Source organism: Ursus americanus, chromosome 18, assembly GCF_024610735.1.
Source record: "Ursus americanus isolate L20-20 chromosome 18, mUrsAme1.1.p, whole genome shotgun sequence".
NCBI classification, from domain to species: Eukaryota; Metazoa; Chordata; class Mammalia; order Carnivora; family Ursidae; genus Ursus; species Ursus americanus.
This window is the reverse complement of record NC_142144.1, coordinates 47,503,762-47,521,534: the sequence shown is the minus strand read 5'-3', so window position 1 is coordinate 47,521,534 and position 17,773 is coordinate 47,503,762. Positions and strand designations below refer to the sequence as shown.

The following is a 17,773-nucleotide window of genomic DNA, read 5'->3' as shown; positions in this document are numbered from 1 at the left end:
ACCCAAATGTTTCTCTTGGAGGGTCTCTTTTCCTAGGATGGGACATGGCGGGTTGGCATCCGCTTAGCCTCCCCGCCTCCTGGATGGAAGTCATGGGGTGTGGTCATAGTAGTGACTCGCGTGACTGGGTGGGGGTGACAGAAGCTGGAAGCTAGAGTGGGATCCGCTGGTTCCAGTGGGAAGGTGACACCAGATGGAGCCCCTTCTGCTTCTAAGCTCCGTCAGTCCGGGGCCCAGACACCCCGCTACCACAAAGCAGCCTCGAGGACGAGCACGCCTCGGTGTAGGCGATGAACGTCCACCAGAGCTCACACTCTCGAAGGAAGCAGGGCAGGAAATGTAGCCCAGAGCAAGTAGGTCAGCACGTGGCTTGGGCTTCATGAGGAATGAGAAGGAAGGATGTGGTGACGGGCACGATGTCCATCCCTGGGGGAGGCTGAAGGTCAGCGTTAGGGTCAACATGCTGAAAGGTATTTTGAATTCGGCTGTTCTTATTTAGTTTCTGAGGGAAACTCTGGGAAGAAAAGGGGAAAGAAAAGAAAGCCTGGGGATGAGGAGGAGGCGGTGAAAAGGAAGAAGAAAGGACAGAAAATGAGGAGCAAAAGGAGTTGAAGGAAGGAGGAGGTCGGCAGCGGGTTGTGATGGCTGGGAGGTTGGGTGCCAGCCTCTCTCCTGGCTGCCGAAACTAGTCTCATCTGCTTCTCCGTACTCTGCAGCCGTGAGCCCGAAGAGGGGTGCTGCTTGTGGAAGACACCCCCAAGAGGGCCTCCCGTCATTTGCTAAAAAGCCCGGAAGACAGAGAAAGAAGTTCTGAAACAGAAGATGGTGTTTCCACTAGAAAACTGGTCAGTGGTCTCAGGGTCACTGTTTGAAACTTAGAACCTTCTAAAGCTCTGTGAAATGAAGATGACCAACAGTTGCCGTGTACCAATGATAGAAAAATGAGAATAAAGCAGGAAAGCATTCAGAAGACGAGACAGATATAAACAACCTGAAATAACCCGACTAAGGAATGCCCCAAAGTCGGGAATCACAGCAGAGAAAATACTTGACAGGAACAGCCGATCGCCTACTGTGTGTGGTTACGGGAGTGTTTTCAGAGCTGAGATGTAGACCAGAGGGAAATGATAATAAAAGACACCCCAAAGCATGGAAGGGTCTTGCCACTCCCTCTGCCGGGAAACCTCTTTGAGCAGAGTGTTGGCCATGGTCACTCATGGGCTGGCTTCCCCAAATCCTCTAAAGGAAGGCTGGGAGCATAGGGTAGTGAACGATTCTAGACTTGGGATTTCGTAGGTTCTCAAACATTTTCACAGGTCAGCGAGGGCTTTCTAGATAGCGTGTCACTACTTTTCCCACTGCAGCAACACTTGAGATTTTCTAATCTGCTGAAAGGTGGGAGGGGTTGGCTCTCTTTGTTTTCTCGGGGAGGGGGGAGGGGGGGCAGTTAGCCCTAGGGGCAGCCGGACAATGCTGGGAGGCTGGCCGGGACTGCTCCTTTCCACTCACTTCTTCAACTTCTTTAAAATTCACCCTCTGTCCCAGTTAGCATGACCTGATTACCATTCTGCATTCCTCCGCAGCCTAAAAGGATTTTTCTCTTAAAGATGAGTTTCTAGAAAAGCAGCGGCTGAAGTGCCACCTCCAGAATGCAGCACTCAGGTGTGCTCCTCGAGGGTGGTGGGGCAGAGCCTGACAAAGTAAGGCATGCTCCTTTCAGCCCAAGGGACACCCCAGGGATCGCCACAGGCCACCTCCTGGGAAAAGTCACGTGGATGGCTAAGCAGACAAGAGTTGGCATGAGGTCCCCGGGGCAGAAGCCAGCACAGAACCAGTGATTCTCAAAATGACCCTCTGTGCCTCAGGGTAGGAAGGCAAGGCACCTTCAGGCCCCACGCAGCCTGATGTCCCAAACTGGGGAGGACACCAAGTCCGCTGTATGGGTGTTGGGGACAGCACAGTAATGTGGTTATATTTTGGATGTGACTTAAAGGCAGGTAGACCTGGGTTTAAGCCCTGCCTCTTTCACTGACCGCTGGGTGAGTTTTGGTAAGTTCCTGAATATTCCTGAGCTTCAGGTTTGCCATCTGTTAAACAGGGATTCCAATGGCATTGGCTCATGAGTTAAACGCAAGGCTTAAGTGAGAAAATGTGTGCAAGGGGCTTATCACAACGCTTGGCATTGGAGGAAGTCTGTAAATAAGAGGAAAAAGAAAAACAAACTAATGAAAACAACAGGGGCAAGGGTGACATGGCCCCGAGCGGTCTTAGGAGAATCACCGGCATCGTCTCTCAGTGTAAACTTGCAAGCCTGGAGAATCAGCTACACCCTGACCCGATGGTTTAAGCCTAGTGGGGCTGGTGGTCAGGCTTCAGCGAGTCTCCAAAGGCAGTTCCAAAACCGATTAGGAAAAGGATCATTTTGCATTTTCCTGAAATTGAGAGGTCACGTGATAGAGCTGCCGTTGTGTGTTTCAAACATTGATACCTTTGCGATCTGAAAATAGAGAGATGGTGATCAGCTTTCCCCCATCTCCTGGGGGGACAGAGTTCAGGCAAGGCATTACCACTGCACTATGATCTGTGCGCTCCAGAGAACTTCCTGATGGACGAGGGGTTTTAACTCCTCTGTGTCTCAGGCTCAGAATTTTAAAACAGGGATCACACCCCCTTCTCATACAGCTGGTGGAAGGCTCAATGGGTTAATAGGACATCAGGTTAATGCACATGGCCTCTGACATACATTAAATGCTCAGGACAGCCTTCCCATGAAGTGTTGAAAATAAAAAAGATTGATATTCACAACAGGATTAATGTTTAGCAGCCTCGGTGCCGGAGACCTTGGCAGGAAAGGAGCTGCTTCCATAAACTATGGCATTAAGGGTTGACACAGAAGGGCAGGTTTCAGAAACGACTGTAGCTCTGTGCCTGGGGATCAAGGATGAAGACATTTTTGGGTATTTTCAAAGCGAGGGAAGGAGAGATTTTTCACATGTTTTAAGGCAACCTTAAAAAGAATATACTCTGTTGTGGTGCGAAGCCTCAAAGTGTCGTATCTTTACATAGCGGCAGATATTTGTATACTTAAAATCTCGGAAATAGCAAACTCTGCTCAAATCGTGAGGCACCTACGTCAAAACCTGGTACACAGTTTTAATATAGTTTAGTTTGTCCTGAAATTTGCAAACGAATACCGGCTGAGTGTCCCCAGGGGAGAGGGTGTTGAGGGGGTGGTAGGGAAGAGCGGAATAAAAGATCAAAGCATAAGGACCTAATGTGACTAAGAACAAATTTCGAACAACAATCAGGAATCAAAATCCTTGACCTTGTTACCCAGCCAGACATAAAGAAGACCCAAACTGCACAGCAAAATAACTTCTAGAGGGTCTGTTCCTGCAAAGGGAATGAATTTTGTTTCTGTTCTGCTGTTAATGAATTAAAACAGTCCCTGGAAATTCCTTCACCTCTTTCCCACCAAGCCTGTCACAGGCAGTGTGACGAAGGAACCCTTTGGGTTGGTGATCAGATTAACTCCTGGCTGCTGTAGAATATTCTGAGCCTCAGCCATGGAGAAAAGGGACAAAAGAGATAGACAGATGCAAAGGGGGGCGGGCGCACCTCGGTGAACGGACCTTGGTTTGGGAGAAGAAAAGAAAAAAATGAAACAGCAGGGAAAACTTGAACATAGTGCTTTTACATCTATTTTTGTGTTTTCAGTTTTGCCTTTCCTGTCTCTGTCTTTGAAGTTTAGGACTTGGCAGGTAGCTTAGAAAGCAAAAGTGCAGCTGAACGTCCCTCCTGTTTATTCAATGCCTTTTTTTTCTTTTCTTTTTTCTTTCCTTTCCTTTCCCTTTTCTTTCCCTTTTTCTTTCTTTCTTTCTTTCTTTCTTTCTTTCTTTCTTTCTTTCTTTCTTTCTTTCTTTCTTTCTTTCTTTCTTTCTTTCTTTCTTTCTTTTCTTTTCTTTTCTTTTCTTTTCTTTTCTTTTCTTTTCTTTTCTTTTCTTTTTTTTCTGGAAGCAGAGACTCAAGTCAGAGAGGCCATCAACACTGAGAAGGCAGGAAATAAAACTGATGTGGCCATAAGCAAACTCTGCCCTTGGGGTCAGCTTGGGCTCCTCTCTTCCCCTCACAGCCCACATGCTATCAGCAAGTCTAGTATCTCTACTTCCAAAATATTTCAGAAACTGCCCCCTTCTCCTTCCTCCCCTCCCGGGCCCAGCAACCCTCCTGCCGGTCTACTCACCAGTCTCCCCTTCCACCTTTACCTCTCTGTCTCCCACACTGGTCTCATCCCAGTATCCTTAGTGATCTCCGATCATGTCACTCCTCTGGGCAAAACCCTGCCAGTGGCTCCCCAGGTCAAAGAGAAAGCCAAGGTCATTACAAGGACCTGGAAGGGGGCTTAGCCACCTAGGCTGTCCTGCCTCATCCTTTCCCTCTCTCCAGGCTCACTCTGCTCCAGCCATGCTGGTCCCCTTGGTGTCAGAGCCATGGCGTTTATAGATCCTTCTACCTGGAATGTTCTTCCCCCAGAGATCCGTCGTGTTTACTCTCTCAGCTCCTTTGAGTATTTGTTCAAATGTCACCTTCTCACTGAGGCTTCTCTGAGGAGCCCATTTAAAATTGCAGCCCCTCTTTCTCCAGTATTTGCTATCCCCAGCGTGTTTCCTCTAACATTCATCACCATCTAATATACTCTATCATCGTTACTATGGATTATCTATTGCTTTCCGTTAACAGCCAAGCTCCACGAGGGTAGGGATTTTTATGGGTCTTGTTCTCTGTGGTATCCCCAGAGTCCCCGTAGGGCTTGATAAATCCTTGTGTTTGGGTTTTCAGGCAAGTAGATGAGGCAATCGCTCCTTAGTAGGCTTCATGTTGGCTAATGACCCAAAGTAAATCCTTTCATGTCTACCCAAACCCAAGGCCCCAGGGGGGCTGTGTCTACCTGTGGAACCAACCTGAGATAAATAGGAGAAAATGGCGTGGACTGGTTGTCCACAGCCCAGAGGTGGAAGACAGGGGCACGTCAGTCATCCCCTTCCTGCACATTGCAGGGGCCGACAAGGTGGGTGCTGAGAGGGGCCTTTAGACACAGAGGAGGGGCCGAGAGCACAGTAGAGGGCAGAGAAGGGAAAGCAGGGCTTTGGCTCCTCCTTCTTTATTAAGATGCTTTTCATCAAGGCCTAACTGAAGGCCCAAACTGAAGGCTTCTCTAATGATACCCACACCCCTCCTTCCCACGTGGAAATCCATCACTCCGATGGCACTTTGATTATACCCCATCACAGCCCTGATTCCAGTTTGCTGCCCACAGACCTGCTTTCCCATCAGACAGCAGGCTTCTCTGGGGAAGGGACCTTCTCTCGCCATCTTGTGTCCCTCAATAAGCATGTTAGAATCGTGCTTGGCACATCGTGGGCACTCACTGAATTCCAGTGAAGTTCTCCCTATGTCAGCTCTCTTCGGAAGTGTGAGCTTTGCTTTCAAAAGTGGGTGCAAGTCAGGAACAATCTTCCGCTCTGCAAATATTAACCGAGCCTGCGCTGTGTAGCAGGCAGGGTTCGGTGAACAAAATAAATCTAGCTGGTGCCCTGTAGAGTCATAGCCGAGAGCCAGAGAGCCAAAAAGCAAGGACTTAAGATTCATGATGGAGGGGGCATTCTCCGAAGGGTGTGGAAATTCACAGAATAGTGAAAGTTCCAAGATACAAGTTACAATTTAGCAGCTTGAAGGAATCAGCTCCTCTTCATTCTCTAAACTGTCCTCATGGGACAGCTTATTCATCTAATAGGATCTGGCCTGACTTTTATTGTTTTGCTGTTGTTGTTGTTGTTTTAAGTAAGTTCTGTGCCCAAAATGGGACTTGAACTCATGATCCTAAGAGTCGCATGCTCTACCGACTGAGCCAGCCAGGTGCCCCCTGATTTTATTCTTAAAAGCAAAACATTGCGAGCACTTTCACCTTAAGCAAAAGGGTCAAGAACAGAGTTTATTTATTCTTGTATCTATTTTTGAAGTACAACCTCTAAATTATTTTTTCTAATTTTTGTGAAGCATCATGTAAAACCAATTATGACTACATTGATACTAATGGAAATTAAACCAGTATCGTAATATTTTGTACAATGTCTTTAGTAAATATTCTGTGAATGAACCATATAATAAGGGTAATCAACATAATTTAATTGTATTTGTATAGCCGTAATCATAGGACTAGTTTCTGTAATTAATGAGAATATATACATAATTGTTTCTCAAGACTGGCGGCCATCATGTAATGAAATGGAGCAGCCAGATTTCCTTATTAAGGTTTAAAAAATAATTTCCCATAAGAATGACCTTTAGAATCACCCATAAAGAGTGGATCTGTCCGCATGTGAATTGAGTGTATCATCTCCCCTGGCAGGGTCACCTTATCATTGGAAACGTGGAGTGCTTTCATAAGTATTTTGGAAGATTTCCAATGCTTTTCAAAAGTTGATCTCTTAAAGATTGATACATTGTCCTTTATTCCAATTTCTTTGCCCCTACAGGGACTTTGCCTACTCACTCATCGTGAATCTTCAATACTTCCTTGTCCCCTCAGCATATAATCCTGGTTAGGTCTCTCCACTGGGAACCTTCCTCTTGGCTTTAGGTGTCCTCTCTAGCCTATGAGGACTCTTCTCTAGCCTTCCCTTCACAGCCAAGCCTCTGGAAGGGTCTGTCTATGCTGGTGCCTCTGAATCCTTAGGGCTCCCTTGTTCACTTCTTCACTCTGCATCCGGCCTTCGGCAGCATCCCTCCACTGAATCCACCCTCAGCCGCTTTCGGCCTCTACATCACTGGGTCTCTCAATGCATCTGATATTCTTCACCTCTGTCCTTGAAGTCTACTCCGATTTTTCCAGGACTCCTGAGAGTGACACTTAAGCCACTGTTCCCCAGGCTCTCTCCTTGCTCCCTGTCCCCCATGCCCCACATTCTCCCAAAGAACCCAATGGACCTTCCCCTGAATATCGGTGAGTCCCAAATTCAGATCTCTGGCTCCGAACCTCTTCTCTAATGGACTTCCGAACACTTCACTTGGAAGCCCCTTTGACAGTTAAACTCAACATGCCCCACACTCCCACACGTCGTCTTCTTCCTGGGAATGTGCCCATCTGCTTGCATTTTCTATTGGTGATTTCCTCACTCCCAGTGTTTTCCGGCCATCTTAGAGATCCCCCTCACACCCCACATTCAGTGAGTTGCCAACTCCTTCTGAGTCTACCTTTGAACACCTTAGGTCCAATGTTTCCAGCCTGGATGCTGATTACAGTCTCTTAGCTGGTCTCCCAGTTTTTAAGTTAAGCTTCTCGTGGCTTGGAATGCCCCACGCTTATTATTTGCTTGTCTTACTCCTTTTAAGAATGCTCGAAAGCATCTCATCTTTTAGGAAGCTTTCCCTGAATCCCTTTCCTGGGCTGGCAGGCACCCTGGTGCTTTCCTTTATCACAGCACTGACACTCCTATCATACTGGCTGTCACAGAGCCTCAGAGGCATTTTCCTGACCTCTCTCCAGCGAGCGGTGAGCCCCTCCAGGATAGGGATGCCATTTCCCATCCGGTGCCCAGAGCCTCCGTCTTAGGCTGGGCCTTAGTAAGTGTTTATGGATATAACAACATTAATACAAACGACAAAGGGAGTGTGTGTGTGTGTGTGTGTGTGTGTGTGTGTGTGTGAGGTGCTTACAGTGCTTGCTGTATGAAAATCTGCTCATAGCTTATGTTCCTTCTGGGGGCAGAGAAACAAGGAAGGATGAGAAGCACAGTGCGGTTAAGTCACCAGGATCTCTTCCTGGTTAATGTGGTGATTAAGCCTCTGAAGTTAATAGTGTTTACAGTTAGTATTTGTCTATTTTGAGACTCTTAAAAAATATATGATCTAATCAAGTTTTGCAGAATTGGAATCTTACGAACCAAAAGACTTGCAGCGGGGATCAATGGCAGAATCCGGTGTTTCGGGAAAAGAGCCAATTTACTGACCTTAGCTGAGGTTCACACCGCTGGAGAGCTAATGTTCTTTATCATTTTAGGTCACCTGCTTTATTATTTTAGGAACTTAATTTTCTGTAAATTTCTATCTCCTAGACAGATACAAATACACACCCACAAAATTCTCAAAGGGGTTTCTCTGATCTCCGCTGCGGAGTTCTGAGCCAGGGGAGGGGCTGCCGGATGGAAGGTTTGAATGTCTTTCTCTTGTTCCCATCCTTGGCACCCTGCAGACATCAAGAGATAAACAACTAAAGAATCACTTTACTAGGGCAGGCCTCAGATCTCAAGACTCTCCTACATCCAGCCCCACTACCACCTGAGGGGCGCAAAAGATCTCTTCAGAGTCACATTTCAAAGCTCCTATCTTGGGTACCTCTCTGCAAGTGGGTTGTGACGTTAATGTACTCATTTGGGCAAAGTTTTTTTTTTTTTTTTAAAGATTTTATTTATTTATTTGACAGAGATAGAGACAGCCAGTGAGAGAGGGAACACAAGCAGGAGGAGTGGGAGAGGAAGAAGCAGGCTCATAGCAGAAGAGCCTGATGTGGGGCTCGATCCCATAACGCCGGGATCACGCCCTGAGCCGAAGGCAGACGCTTAACCGCTGTGCCACCCAGGCGCCCCTTGGGCAAAGTTTTGATTTGCTCACAGCACTTGACAAAGAGTTGGTGCTCAATAAATGTGTATTGAATAGTTACTCTAACTTGTAAATAAAAAACCGGACGTAAACAGTTCTTTCTCACGGTGAGCCTATATATTACCCGATTATTTATCTTGATGTAAAGTGAAAGACTTTAGATCTGGCTGACATCCGCTCAGTAGCAGCCCCTAGATCATGTATGTATATCGTCTCCTGTCGCCTGGATTTCATGTGTCTGGGAACTGTCAATTAATTTGGGTTCCTACTTCCTAGTTTCTTGAATCCTCAATGTTACCTTGTAAACTGGTGTCTGTAAATTTCATCTGGAAGCAGGGGTTTGCAACTGAAGTGCCACACATGCTGAGACTTCTTAACTAACCGCTCCTGAGGGCTTAGTGGTCCATGACTAAAATGAGATGATTCAGTTCATTTCAGATTTAATCAAAAGAGAAACTTACCATGCGTAATTGAACATGCCAGCCTCCTGGTATTACCGATTCCCACTTTTTTTTTTTTTTTTTAAGAGAAAGCTTCACGGGGGTGGGAAATGATATCATTAACTTATAATAATAGTATTCAAGTTTGACTAATGAAGGCGACTTAACATTTTCAGCTCTAGGGATGTCAGAAAGAGACATAAAGCAGCATCCACAATTTGCCTTCTGCTGCAACTTAACAACTTCTACATATGAAATGTGGCAAAATCTGCCTTTCCTTGCCAGGTCCAATCTTTCTGCTTTTACTGCTGAACAGTTTAGATCATGAAAATAAGATGCAATGAAGTTTGAAAAACTGGATGTATTCTAATTAGACTTCCTTGGTCCTGGTTTTCAGGAAGACCGTGGATTTACCCACACAGCTGGTTTGGTCTTTCTGACAGATCTGATAGCGGTTACTAGCTGGTTAGTCTGGTTATACACACTAGGCTGCTGTCTTCCTAAGATCCAGCCCCAGGGAGATACTTGGAAGAATACATCTCTAAAAAAGTAATGTGGTTAATAACTGGTGAGTCGGTACATTTTTTGGGGGAGAGGGGTAAGGCTCAGCCTTACAGAGAGCATCTGGTCAAGTGCCTCGAAAAATCCTCTGGTTATGGAAAGTTGGACTGAATGAGTTAAACCATAAACCTGGGATGAATGAAACATATATGGTATTGGAAATGGTGTCTGTGCACAACGGGGGCTCCCCACTTGGTGATTGGAAGGCAGAAAGTTAACTTGCGGTGTACTTTTCAGACATTCTCAGGGATGTCAACAGTCTTGTGGTGTGAAGGGCACATGCTGCAGTGGAAATTGGATATTCTGTGTGGGAGGAATAGCCTTGTCATGTATTTTACAGAGGAAAGACTTCCATCATAACCATATCATGGCTTTAACTCACCTTGGGTAAAAAAAAAAAACAGGGTTCTAAAACAAGAAAAGTAAAAGGTAGTTACAATACAAACGCGGATCTGCTTTTTACAGAAGTCAGTGATGAACCAACGTTCAAAGGACTTAGTTAAATTCGTTGGAGGATCTCTTGTTCACCGTTGGTGGGAGCACAAACTGGGGCGATCGCTTTGGAAGGCCACTGCGCAATATCTTTCAAGATGTGAAGTGTGTATATGCTTTGATCTGGTATTTCTATTTCTAGGGATTTATTTTATATGTATATAGTCCCTATTCTGTACAGTTTGATCTATGGCCAAAGAAGAGGCTCATGTCACATTCTAGTAACTGGATAAATTCACAAAAAATAGAAATTTCATAAATGTCCATCAACAGGGGACTGAGGGAACAAACCTCCCATGGAAGAGCCAAGCAGTAGAATACTATGCAGCTACGAAAAGGAATGAGGGCAGCGCTGATATGGACACGTCTGCATTATATGCCAACAAAAGCCAGTGTAGAGAAGAGCATATAGAAGAAAAGAACCTATGTTAAAAACCAGTAAGCGTGGTTAATTCTAAGGAATGAGTGGAATCTGGGGTAAAGGAAGACTCCCTTTTATTGCCTTTCCTTAGGTAGTGTTGGCTTTTTACCTCTGTGTGCGTGTAACGCTTTTATCATAAAAGGAACAATTAAAATTGATTTGCAGCCAGACTTTCTACTGTGCTAAAAGTTTGTATCTACAACTAAAAGGGAAGATAGTTGTTGTTCTTTTAAAGGTCTATTTCACAGGAACTATGTAACGTCCTATCTGCTGTGCATGTAGCCACATTAATCAACAGTTTATCTCTGAACTGGGTCAAATAATACACAAGCCTTCTATTTCAGAAGCTGTGGCCAGGAGCCCACCTACCCACAGTCTTGGTGGTGGCCTAACCAAAATAGAGGGTCAAGTTTTCAAAAGATCTAATCTTAAAAGTAGACTCTAAACCAACATGTGCCATCGCCGTTAGTAAAAGACACCAGGACAGAATCTTGGACGTGGGACTGGAAGGGCATCAAGGTGTCCATTATCTGAACGGTCTTCTGAAGGAGGTTTCCTTGGCTTCTCCAGAGGAGGGGGACTCCCTGCCTTTTGAGGCAGGCCATTGCATCTTTGGCCATGTCTATAGGAATGGTCTTCCCGTGCTGGGCCGAACTCTCTCTCTCTGAATTAATCCTTCCTTAACCTTCCTCACCCCCAGCTGGACTTCAGGGGGTCCCCCAGAACTCCCCTCTCCTAGAAAGATAGATCCCATTTTATCACTGCCAACTGCCCGTGGGGCCAATCCCACGTTAGAATTTGTAGCACATTGGTAGTTGTTCCCATTCCATCTTGCATCCTTGTTCAATTGAGCAGACCCTCTGGGGCATCTAACACTGTCCAGAACCCCCTCATTTCCGTGTGGCTCTGAAAATGCCTGGCCTGACTCAGTCTCCCACCTCTGCCATCAGTAAATCTGTCTCTGCGTCTTTAATCTCTGCTCTGAATATTCTCTCTGCCCTTCTGTTTTAGCTGAAGCTGGGCTGTTTCCTGAAGGTCCCTTTTCTCTCGTGCCCCACGTTCCACCCCCTTCCTCATTACTTCTAGACCATTTCTCCGCCCTTCTTTGAAGCACAAGCCACCTCTACCACCTCCACTGCAACTGACTTCCTCAACCCCCTTCCCTCATTCCTGAAGAGATCAGAACTCAGTTCACTATTTACACCATGGCTCCTGTCACCAGCTTTGGTGACTTTATTGGTAAGCCCTGCAACTCTTGGGTCCTCACCACGCCAACATGCTCACCTCCAGCTACTCTTCCCTCCAGTTCACCTTATCCACCCAATCTTGCAGTTAGGCCCTAGACTTCATCATTAGCAAGAACTACCCCACTTTCAAACTCCTAATTTGAAGCATCTCATCACCACTCTTATCTTTGTACTACAATTCTCTGATTTCATTGGTCAACTCATGGAGACTATCACCTTTTCCCTGTCTTCCTGGGGCACAATTCCTTGGCTGCTGGGACGCCATTCTCTCCTGGCTCTCTGGCCACCCCAGTCTTTTTTGCCTGGTCTCCCCCTTCTTCCCGGATTCTAAACTTTGGAGTCCTCGGGGCCAACTTGACCTCCTCTACCCTATCGATTAGTTAGGTATTCTTACCCGTTCTGTGGCTTTAAAGAACACCTATAGTATGATTCCCACATGTGCATCTATAGCCTTGACCTTTCTCCCAAGATCCAGACTCCATTTCCACTGCTTCCCCCACATCTCTATTTGGATGTCTCATTGGCATCTCAAACTTTACATGAGTTCTCAACATCGCTCCTATAGCTTGCTCTGTTCTCCATCCTCCCCATCAACATACAATTATACAAAAGTGATATTTCTCTTTTGTGGCGAGATTGCCATGTTGCCTATCTGAGTCTCCTTAAAAGGACTAAAAGGGAAGCCTCCTTAAAAAGAAGACAAAACAGCAGGGGAAAATCATGCTGGCTCTTCCTCCTTCCTGGAATATAGGCATGATGGCTGGAGCTCTAGCAGCAGCCATCTAGGACCATGAAGTGCCCTTGGGGTTGAAAGTCATATATTAGGATTGTGGAGCAGAAGATGGAAGGAGCCTGGGGCTTGGATGATCGTAGAGCTTCCATATCTGCCATGTACAGCCTACCTCTGGACCTCTTTTACTTGAGACAAAAATTGACGTCCATCTGACTAAAGCCACCGTTAATTTGGATTTTCTATTTTATATAGCAGAACCTATCCTGCCTGATATACGAGTGCATATAACACAGTCTTATCCATCTAGGCAAGGATTAAAATATAATGTGAAGGCCACAGATAACACCAAAGACCTGTGGTAGGACGACATTTTCAGAGGATACGTCTTGGGAAGTGAAAAAGACTGTTAAATGGTATTCCAAAATTCAATTTCTCCCTGAAAAAGAACTGAACTATTTCACTGCAATTAAGAACATCAAATGACTGGCTAGGCTGTGTGACCTTAAGGCGCTTTTGTTTCTTCGAGATAATGGGGGTTTTCAAAACTCAGCGACATGCCTAATTGAGGACCCCATGATTCAGGTAAGACAGTTTTTCAGCTTGATAAAGGGGCTATTAGTTGCCATGAAGCAGAATCCTTAATTTCATTAAGGAAAAGGTCATTTTTGCCCTTGACATTACAACGTTTTATATCTTCTTTTCTTATGCAAATGAACAAAGACTTTTTAGATGATGGAGAAATTTTTTCCTGGAAATGGCTATTCTTAAGTGGCAATGAGTTTAAGACAGTACATTGCAGGTAGCTTTCCCCATACATTGCTTCTTTGCAAAATATTAGTCAGGTTTTCTGTCTACCTACCCTCTACATATCTCTATGAATGTTTGTCTCCAAAGAGTAAAAATTCGTAGTTCTATAGAATGTGATTGGTGGAAAAGTCTCTTCTCCTTTTAATTCATCTGTTCTATCACAGATGTTTGTTTTCTTTTGAACTAGCTTTCTACACTTTCATTTAGAGTAAGTTCAGTAAGGAAGTCAAGTTCAATTTGTTGAGAATTTTCCTGAATGAGAATGGTATGTAATTTGGGTATTTGCAGAAGAGAAAGAACCTACGGGTTATTAATTTATTAAGAATTTTCCAGAATGAGAATGGTATGTAATTTGGGTATTTGCAGATGAGAAAGAAACTATGGGTTATTAGCTTGAAATAAAAGTTGGAGATCGCCCTTCCAAGAATATGCAGTCTTACTGCAGGAGGAGATGAGAGGATGGCTGCCCAGGCAGAAGGGTCCGAGGTCATCAAAAGAGCACTTCTAGAAGAATTTGTTCACATCCCCGGAAACATCTTGTTGTAGAAAGAAACACAGTCCTTGGGAGGAGTAAGCCTTAGTAATCTAGCAAGTCTAGCAAAATGGGTCATACAGAGCACGTGCTCTGTTACTATTAAGTGAACACGTTAGTATCAGGTGGCCGATAAGACTGTCATCATCTTGGGATGCAGGAATGAGTCCATGGAGACATCACCTCTCTGAGAAGCCTGCCCTCATTTCCCAAGGTTGAACATGATGCCTTCTGCTGGGCTCCCCCTGCACCCTGGGTCTGTCCATCACACCACTCATCTCGTGGCCCGTGTCCCCCACTAGAGTGTGAGGAGAAGGGTTGTCTTTAATTAGCCCTGAGCCCAGTCTAGTGCCTGGTACGTACTAAGTGTTGTTGCGTAAATGCATTAGGGAATGAATGAAGGAGTGAATAAGATTCTGATTAGCTTGGGGTGGGGAGGAGGTTGGGTGTGGCCCAGGGAGCTGTTCTTACAGTTTAGGTCCTAAGGCGCCTGAAGATGAGGGAGGGATGGAGGTAGGGAAAGGGCTCTGAGGTCAAGGATGCATTTTATAAAAATGTCATGATTTTGTCCAGTGTCTGAGAATGAGTATATTGTTTTATTAAAATAACTTTTTTATGGTGGAGTGTTCAAGTAGGGGCATGTTTTTTTGAGTAACTCCTTGTTGCTCACTCTACGATGCCCTCATTCTAAGTCTGTGGTTTAAACCTTTCCCCTGATTGGTCTCCATCAAGCATTTCTTCCCGCTCCTTCTACCAACACCAACTTGAACTGTCCAGCTCCTTCTACCCGCCTGGGGCAGCAAAGCACAGTGGTGCCGAGAGGGCAGGGCTTGGGCATGCCACAGTCCTCAGTTCAGGTCCCAAGTCTCCACTTACTACCCCCGAGTCCCAGAGCCAAATGCTTTGCTTTTCTGAGACTTAGTTTCCTCATCGAATAAAATACGTCTTAGAGCTTTGGCTTTCTCATCTTGACACGAGCCCACCTCGTGTGGTCGTAAGGATTAAATGACATGGAACATACAAAGCCCACAGCACTGCGCCTGGCAGGTGAGAGACACCCCATAAAGGTTGGTGTGCTCTCATTCTTTGATCCCTTTCTCAGTCTGGTAGGTCAGAACTTACCATTCCTCTTTCCCCGGTGTACCCAATATTTACTGGTCCTTGGGGCCCAGTTCACTTTCTCCACTAAATCTATCCCCCTGTTGAAAACAATCCTTCCTCTTTCTGTGTAGCCTGTCATCTTCTTCCAAATACCCATGGTACCTACCACTTTCTTCCTGGTGGCTCAGAGCTTGCTTACTGTGTTGTATTTCTCTCCCTGTCTGTAAGTCCTGCGGGGGCAAATTGCTCACCTTTCAATCTCGCATTTCCCCAAAGCACCTGGCAAAATAATTTGCATATAGCAGGCGCTTAAAATCATGAGCTGAATATGTGCAGGGCAATTGTCTATATTTAGGAAATCATCACTCAATTCCTCTTAAGAGGTGGGGTGGCATAGAGAATCCATCTTTCCATTTGTTCCACTTGAGGGGAAAAGAAAAAAAAAACAGGCCCTCATTTCAAGTAGCTGACCTCACGTCACATCCAGAGAATTTTCTGGAAAGGGCTACAAAGGATGACTAGTCATACGGGCAATTACAATAAAGCCCTGCTCAAGAGCTAGTCACAGCTCTCAGAGTGTGAAAAGAGATGCTTCACACGGAGCGCGGTACTTCCTGAAGGCCAGCGAGCCCACGGTGACTGCCCCAAACATCCTCTGTAGGACACCTCCTTCAGTTGTACGACATGGACGAGGCACCGATCATCGTTCTTATTTTTGATGGGAAGAGAGAGGCCCTCGGGGGTTTGAAGAAGTCACGCGTGGCTGTGGCCTTGTTACTGAGCTGGCTTTGAGATTTTGAGACAGAATCCCAGAGTTAGGGGTAAGCCCGGCCTGGCCTGTTGTGTGATCTAGGCGGCTGGAGAAAGACCTCCACTTCCCAAGCATCCTTTCTGTGGGTGCCTGCGAGGGATGGCTACGTGTGGAGAATGCTTATTTTTAATCTTTCAGAGGTTCCTATTCCAGGGGAAGGAGAGCACCCTTCATTAGCATTTTCAAAACAGTCCCGCAAGAAGCCCCCTGGAAGAGAGAGTCCTCTGATCAGAGAAGTCTAGAAATACTGCGGACTGCATCCATCTTTCTGCCTTCCTCTGAGCTGCAGCAAATAGCTGCGTGCATCACATGGGAAACACAACTATTTAACTTAACTCAGAAGCTCTTCCACTTAGGAAACTATGGAATCAGACTTACTTTTTTTTTCTTTCTGGGTTGTTGCAAAATTCCTAGTGACATCCTATGAAACCAGGACATCCTAGAACACAATTTACAAATGCTGCCTTAGCTATGATTCGCTATGACTGTAGGAGGGATGAATGTTTGGCTAGGAACGGGACACAAGGGGATATGCAAGAAGGGATGGGAAAGGGAAGTATAAGAAATGTGAAAGGGGGCTCATGGGGGGGGGCCCCCAAACACAATTTCCCAGCCTTGCTAAGGGCCAGCCACGATCTTCCTTCCAGACATGATTTCGCCCTTGTTTTCCTGCCCAGAAAGCCCGGCTGTTCTCAAGTGGACTCATCGTTTGTGCATCTTTGTGCGATCTTGAGCTGTCTGGTTTAGGGGGGCTGAGAAAGGGAGTGCTCGGGTGGCAACTTTGCTCAAATGGATGTGGAAAGAGGCAGGAAAGGAGCAGCATAAGGGGGATATGGGGCTCCTAAGGCAACAGGGAGGCGGAAGCTGCCCTCACAATGGAAAAGTAAGGATGGAAGGCAGAGGACAGGAAGGAGTAAAGAGAGAAAGTGGAGGGTCGTGACAGGTCAGGTGGAAGCTAACAGACCCACTTGCTGCCCGAGCCACGAATCAGAGGCTGGGGGCTAGCGAGATGTCCGGAGGCTCGATCAAATTACAAAGTCAGTGAGTCCCAAAGCTTTAGCTTCTCAAGCCAACCACCAGTAAAACTCGAAGTGGTCTGAAGACACGGAATAAAAATGAGAGCTGGAACAAGAGCCTTCCTTTAAGTTCTGGATTGCTCTTTCTATCCTCTCGGTGGTAGGACGCTTATTCTCATGGTAGCTTTCCGTCCCTGGTGGCTTTCAATTCCCCAGGTTCTTGGGAGGGTCCTGGGCCATAACGGGGCCCAGTCTGAGATCCCCATCGTGGTCTGCTGCTTTAGAAGCATGCTTAACTGAGAGCACAGCAAGAGCAACAGGGGAGGGCCTGGATGCTGTACTGAAGCCAGAGTCGTGGGGGAGGCGGAGAAGGGGCTTCCTCTTACCAAGGGCTGTCAGATGTTCGCTTCTTGGATGCAAAGCAACTCGGGGCTCTTTGGCAAGCTAAGGCAACTTAGAAATACTAGAAGCTGAAAACAGGATATGCAACGCATTTGGGAGTTTCTCTCATTTTGAAAGACAAAATTAGCTGATTCTCCTTCTAGGCTACCTTTGGATTACTTGTCAGAGTCAGTGTAAAAAATCACATGAAATCCCCAAATGTTCTCTTTGGGGTGACAAATATGGTTTCTGATTCACAAGGTGGAGGTACACGTGGGGCGAAATGGGGGCTGGGGTGATAGGATAACTCCCTTCGCAAGAAAGTAGAATTTTCAAATCGCTCTTCCATGGTGAACTTATTTCAAGAGAAGTGATTTTCATTGGGTCAAGTCTGTGCTCTGGGATAGTGCCTGGAGTTCATCAGTAAATTCATTTAAAAATAAATCTCTGCCAGACTTCAATTACTCAGGGGAAATGGTTGAAATGATACGCTTAATCTCATAGAGTGTGAACCCCCAGTGAATTCAGGTCCGTGGGCCGCAACTGCGGCCCTGGCTTCTTAGACTAATGCTC

General features: G+C 45.9%; 1 protein-coding gene across 1 annotated transcript in view; it reads right to left on the bottom strand.

Moving 5' to 3' along the window:
* SLC24A2 (solute carrier family 24 member 2) overlaps nt 1-17,773 on the bottom strand; it is a 239,198-nt gene that overhangs the window by 44,000 nt on the left and 177,425 nt on the right. The gene's annotated exons all lie outside the window — the stretch shown is intronic.